Source organism: Suricata suricatta, chromosome 4 (genome assembly GCF_006229205.1).
Source record: "Suricata suricatta isolate VVHF042 chromosome 4, meerkat_22Aug2017_6uvM2_HiC, whole genome shotgun sequence".
NCBI classification, from domain to species: domain Eukaryota; kingdom Metazoa; phylum Chordata; class Mammalia; order Carnivora; family Herpestidae; genus Suricata; species Suricata suricatta.
The window spans coordinates 145,314,678-145,321,827 of record NC_043703.1 but is presented as its reverse complement, the minus strand read 5'-3'; positions in this window follow the sequence as shown (position 1 = coordinate 145,321,827).

The window sequence follows — 7,150 nt, the reverse complement described above, 5'->3', positions numbered from 1 at the left end:
TCGAGGTAGTGCCGCCTAGAGTACAGTCCGCAAATCACTAAAAGGAAGCAGCAGTACTTGAAGAAATGGCTGAGTCCATCCTTGGGGGCGAGGCAGGGAATGTGCAGAATGACCCTGGACCAGCCTGTTGTTCCAGGAAGTAAGACAAATTCGAAAGAAAGATGGGACCATGACAGTGGAACCCAGGAACGAGCGGAAAGACGCTCTCACTGGTCACTTATACTTCGGTGTGAGCATCACAGTAAATGAAGAATTTAGAAGAATTCATGAATCGTTAATAAGTAAAGGGAGGGCGGAGGCAGAATGCCTGACTCGTGAGGAAAGGATACGGCTAGGAAGTCACCGTCCGGCAAGCATCACAATGATAACCGGCTACGGCGGGATCCGTAACTGGACGCTATCACAGGACGTGAGGGCGCGTTGGGAACGGGATGGTTACTCGGTCAGACATTGTCCCGCCAATTCTTTACTGATCACAAAGGGGGAAAAGGAGCCTTTACAGTGGGGACACCTGGCAGACGCCACCTTAACCAAGTGATCGAGTTCACATCATGAAAAATGGGACAGACTGACATCGCCTGTCTCCTGATGACAGATGTGCTGAGCATGCCTTACGGATCGTTCTACAGAGCGAAGGGTCCATATTCTAGGGAATTGTCAATTTCTTAGAAGTTCAACCATGGCTGAGAAACTGTTCTAGATTAGAGACATAACAGTGAATTAAAATGCATGATCCTAGATTATAGATTAGTCTTGAAAAAAACCTCTATGAATTATAAAGGTCAATATTGGATAATAAAAATTATTTTCTTAATGTTTTATTTATTTTTGATACAGAGAGACACAGAGCCTGAGAGGGGAAGGGGCAGAGAGAGAAGGAGACACAGAACCAGAAGCAGGCTCCAGGCTCTGAGCTAACTGCCAGCACAGAGCCCGACGCGGGGCTCGAACCCACGAATGTGAGATCTGACCTGAGCCGAAGTCGGAGGCTTAACCGACTGAGCCACCCAGGTGCCCCTGGATAATAAAAATTAGATATGAGCTGCATATTATGTATTTGCCCACACATCGGGCCAAGTGGCATGATGTCTAGAACTTGCTTTCAAATGGTCCAGAAAAAGGAAATAATAATAGGTATCATATGGTGGATTTAGGTAAAGGACATGTGGGACTTTGCTGTAATATTCTTGCAACTTTCCTATAGGTTTAATTTTTTTTAAAAAGCTTAATTGAAAAATATAGTTGGGATACGTCTCCTTCTGGTAATGGTTAGTAAGATCCTGCCAGGGCAACTTTACACCATAAAAAGAAAGAGAGAGAGAAACTCTGGATTTATTTAAAACACACACACACACACACACACACGCACGCACGCACGCACGCACAAACTGCTAAATTAAGCCCCTAGAGAGTGAACTAAAAAGGTGTCAGCTCAGAATTCTATATCCAGTGAAAATGCTTTTCAAGAATAAAGGGAAAATAGACATTCTTAGATAAAAGATAATTCACAGATTTGCACTATAATAATTGTTAAAGGAAGTCCTATAGGCTGAAGGGATATAGAAACTTAGATCTTCGGAGAGGAATAAAAGACCATCAGTGGGTAAATGTAAAGGTCTGTTATTTTCTTAGTTTCATTATTATATGTGTGACTCCTTAAAGTAAAAGCAACGACACTGTATTGTGAGGTCAATGAGATGTATCTGGGAACCCAGCTAGCATTATAAAATATTGGAGAGGGGATAGGTGGGTCTATGTATTACCGGTTTTTACACTTAGTAGGAAACAGTACTGGGAAAATGTAAGAATGAATAATGTAATGCCTAGAGCACACACACGCACACACACATAGGGGAAAGAAGTATAGTAAAAAGCCAGAGGAAAAAATAAAAAATTTCTCTAAATAGAAAAAAAAAAGCAGGAAAGGAAGAAAACAGAGAACAAAAAAATGGAGGGACAAACAGAAAACAGAAGAACAGGAACAGGAGGAACTGCCTGACCTGACAAAAGTCACCAGCAAAAACCCTACAACGAGCATCGTCATGGTGACACATGAAAGACTTTTCTTCTGCAAAATCAGGCCCAAGACAGAGATGTCCACTTTCAGCTCTCTGATTCGACCCAGGACTCGAGGTCCTAGCTGGTGCAGACACAAAATAAAAGTCACAACCTTTGATTGGAGACACCAAATAAAACTGTCTTTGTTTACATAGACAAGCAATTATGTGCGTAGAAAATCCCGAGGAAACTACAGAAACAGATATGGAAACCGATAAGTAAGTTTAAGAAGGTTGAAGATCAATATATACAAATCAACTGTATGTCTTTACAGGAGCATCGAACAATTGGAAAAATTGTCAGCTGACAGACAGCTAAGGACACGGTCACTGCTCTGAGTCTGTGTAATGTGTAGCTGGAGCCACTCTATTATTTATTTATTTATTTTTGTTATTATTATTTTTTAAAATTTTGGGCACCTCAGTCAGTTGAGTGTCCGACTCTTGATTTTGGCTCAGGTCATGATCTCACAGTTGGTTTCAAATAAACACATAAAAAATAAAGATTTAAAAAATTTTTTAACTAATTTCTACACCCAAGGTGGGGCTCGAACTCATGACCCCAAGATCAAGAGTTGCATGTTCTACCAACTGAGCCAGCCAGGTGCTCCATATATTATTTAAAATTTTTAAACGTTTTATTTATTTTTGAGAGAGAGAGAGACAGAGTACAAGTCGGGGAGGGACAGAGAGAGAGAGAGACAATCCAAAGCAGGCTCCAGGCTTTGAGCTGTCAGCACAGAACCTGATGTGGGGCTCGAACCCACAAACTGTGAGATCATGACCTGAGCTGAAGTGGGACGCTTAACCAGCTGAGCCACCCACTTGACCTCCCTTTTTAAAAAATTTTATTCAATAATTAAATCATATACCTTGTTAAATGATGAATCACTAAATTTTATTCCTGAAGTCATTATTACACTATATGTTATGTAACTTGGAGTTAAATTAAAAAAATAAATAACCCATAAATGGAGAGTTGGGGAAAAGTGGGGGGCGGGGAGAAAGAATTTTAAGCAGGTTCCACACTCATAAATGAACCCAGTGTGGGGCTTGATCCCACAACCCTAGGATCATGACCTGAGCCAAAATCAAGAGTCAGCTGCCCAGGCACCCCTGTTGCTGATTCTTAATATTGCAAAAGACAATCTGAAGAACAGTAAACACAGGTTGAACAAAATGTTGGAACGATATCCAGGGCAATTATGTAGTGATTGTGAGTGAAATGAAAGACAACTCCAAATAAATCAAATGGTTATGTATGTTTAGTGGAAGTAGTAAAAGCCTAAATCTGAAATAAAGAAGTAGTGAAAGAAGTTTTCTGTTTTTCTCCGTAAGAATTTCTTTTATCAAATAAACAGGTTGAATGAGGACACTCCCTGGGTGTCCTATGAGGAGGCGAGTTGGCCGCTATCCCCAGAACCCTCCTGGTGTCCGTCCCCACCCCCGCCCCATCAGAGGCCTTCACCCACCCCAGAGGGCATTCGCCAGGCTGCTGTGAGGCCCCGCTGCGCCCTCTGGTGGGCGGCAAGATGCCTGCTTGGAAAATATTCCCCTACCAGACTCTTGGAGGTGAGTAGGGCCCTGATACCATCAGGTCCTACTCCCGCATTTGTAACGTTTAAACTGGCTTCTAATTATCAAAGAAATGCCTCTTCGCTATATAAAACTTTGGATAATATTTAGAAAAAAATTTTTTTAACATTTATTTACTTTTGAGAGACAGATCATGAGGCAGGGGAGGGGAAGAAAGAGGAGATAGGATCCAAAGGAGGCTCTAGGCTCTGAGCGGTCAGCACAGAGCCCAACCCGGGGCTCGAACCCTCGAACCACGGGATCATGAGCTGAGCCAAAGTCAGACACTCAACCGACTGAGCCGCCCAGGCACTTCCACAACTTATCCATTTGAAGGATACCATTCAGGGGCGCCTGGGTTCGAGCCCCACATCAGGCTCTGTGCTGCCGAGCCTGGAGCCTGCTTCAGATTCTGTGTCTCCCTCTCTCTCTGACCCTCCCCTGCTCACGTGGTCTCTCTTTCTCTCAAAAAATAAATAAAACATTAGAAAAAAAAATTTTTTTTAATAAATGGGTGAGTTGTTACAGCATGTCAATTATACATCTCAGTAACACTTTTAAGAACCACAGGAGGAGTAGGCAGGCACGTGGAAATACACGGGCTTCATAAGCATATTACCTCTACCTTTGTGTACACTTGAATTGTCTAAGAGAAAAAGTTGGATACAATATTTCCTAGATTTCTCAGAGGTGCGCACCCAAAGGCTCGCTGTCCCCTAGACAGGGTGGGACAGGGCTGCTTCACACACCGCCCCGGCCGCTGCGGGCCCCTTCGCCGTCTTTTGCTCCGCCGACCCCTCTGCCCCACTCGAGGCCTGCTTGGCCAACCTCGGCCACTGCCTGGCCTCTGGGCCAACAGTGGGCCTCTGCCAGGGCTGTGTCCCCTGCCTGCCCCTCCCTCCACACCGCCGGCCTCTCCCGGGCCTTCCCCTCCAGCCAGCGGGGGGCCACTGTCCACTCGTCACTACCACCGCCCTGTCAGACGTGGGGCCCACGGCGGAGTGGCTGGGATCCCAGTGACCCAGCCGTGCCTCTACCTCTCAGTTCAACACAGACTCTTCCCGAGGGTAAAGCCCAGGTCCAGCTCCTACACCACCCAGACCCCCCGACCCCCCCCCAGCTCTCTCACTTCCAGTCCAGCTTTTCTACTGACCCTCTCCCACCTCACCGCGCTTCCCGCAGCCGTCTTCCAGAAACCTCAGCCTAAGGTCTAAGACGTTCTGACTCTAAGCCAGGCTGTGTTCCTTCCTACATGGCTCCTGAGCCCCAAGCAAATCAAGGGATGTGTATCTGGGGACCTGGGTTGGGTCGCGGGGAATTTGCCCACCTTAAAAAGCCCTAGAGAGACACTGGAACGTTTTCCGAAAGTTAGGAAATGGGTCCAACAAGTTAGGCGGTTCTGCCTGATGCCTCACACCTGTGTGGTCCCTGACTCCGCCCACATCCAGAGCTCGGGGCTCTGGGAATGGAATATGAGGGTGGCCCGGGGGAGAGAAGATCAGAGGAGGCCCCGGAGGCAGGAAGGGACAAGCAGGGCTGGGGAGGCGGAAGGGCCATACATGACGCACGTTGGGAGGGCAACGGCCAGCACTTGGAGACAAGGTGAGTGTGATTAAGGGTTGAGGAGATTTCCAGGTTGAGGGGCCAGGTGATGGAGATTCCTTGGCGGGGATAGAAGATAAAAGAGGAGCACATGCTAGCGGGATTGTGAAAATGGAAGGTCTCTGAATCCGCTGTACCGGTGGCGGCGCCTGGCTGGAAACTGAGGTCTGGAGCCGAGGTGAGAAACCACGGGGGACGGGCGTCTGCATCCAGGGCTCAGAGGTGTCCTTCAGGGGTAGGGTGACCATGTGCTCCAGTCCTGGTTTACACTCTGTCCCAGAGTCTGGCTTATGCCTCTTGTTCCAGTTAGCACCTCTTTCACTCTCAAAAGTGTCCTCCTTTGGATGACACATTGTCTGGTCCTCCTATTCGAGAGAGAGCCTGCAGGGCAGGGACAGAAAAGTGACTAAGTCAGGCTCCTTTCATTCCCTAGCTGCTTTTGGGCTCCTCATCCTCCTGCTGCTGACGCTTCATCCCCTCGTTAGACGCCTGTATTTCCCCCTTTATTTCCTTCTTCCCTTCTGCCATGTTTCTCTTTCCCACTTCCCTGGGAAAGAACGCCTCCCCGCCCCGCGGACCACCTGGGTCACCCCAAGTCACAACTCTGTGGTGGCTGAAGGAAGAGCGAGTGGGGGGCTGTGGACCTGGGGCGAGGTGGCCTGGGCCGGCCAGGCAGGGAGCTGGGAGCGGGGCCAGCAGGGTCGCCGCCCGCCCGAGGCCTGCCTCCCAGTGCTCGCCAGCCTTCCTGTTTTGTTGTCTGGGAGCAAAGCAGTCTGCCCTCGCCGCTGCCTTTCCCACCTCTGCAAAGGACGGACTGAACAAGTGATCTGATGTCAGCCTTCGCCACGAGAAGTTGTGTTCCTCTTATTTGATGCCATTTTTCATGGTGGTCAGGTCACATGATGTGGGAGGTTGTCACCTTGCAGAGATGGTTTGTGTAAAAGTGTGTGTGTGTGTGGGGGGGGTCTCCCTGGGTGCAGAGGCTGAGAACTTGCGTCCATGGAGCCCTTTAAGGACCAATCTAGGGGCTGCGCCTTCGTGGCGGCCCTCGGGCCCTCGGCTGCCCTACACCAGCTCCGGATCACCTGCAGGAGGCGGCAGACGAATCGAGGGCCAGGGGTGTCCTTTGGCTGGTGGCTGGGCAGAAGTCACCGCAGCTTCTGAGAAGGGGGTTCCCGAGAGGACCTGCGGAGCTGGAGCCACGAGGGGTCGGAAGGAGGAGGTGAGGACAGCAGAAAAGGAAGAACCACTTAAGAGCCGGAGAGCAGGGACAAGGGGTTCGGTAACTGCCGGAGAGAGAGGACTCCACGACCAGTTACCCGCCCGACCCTGTCTGCTCCTGTGCGGAACCAGAGCAGTCTACACCGCGTGTACCCACTCACTGGAGCTCTCTGGCCCACAGGACTTGGGAAAAGCGGTAAGAAGGCGCTGGGAACCTGGCAAGTGCTCTTTAGTTGGGGTTCAGGGGGTGAGTACCCGGGAAGGCAGTGGGTTCTGAAGTCAAACCGAGATTCAAGGTCGAACTGCGACTTGACTTCTCTGAGCCTCAGTTTGCTCATCAGTAAAATGGGGTTCATGAGGCCGCCTCGCCGGGCTGGGTGAAGCTGGAGAAGATAAATGCCCTGGAGACCAGGATTCAGGGCAGGAGCTTCAGGAGGCGGAGCAGGAGCGGGGCATGGCGGCGGCGACTCCAGGAGGCCACCGCGTGAGGGGCTGAGGAGAGGCGCCGCTCCCGGCGGGGACAGGGCGTCCAGACCCGCCGCCGGGGTCCAGGAGGCTGGCCCCCGCCCCGGAGATGCCGCCGCGCGTCTCCCTTCTCCCTCCCGGCACGCGCCGAAGCTTCTCGGAGCCGGGCTGTCACCTGGACGCCCCCCGGCGGAGGGGCGGGCGCGCGGGGGTGGGCGGGGAGGCGGGCC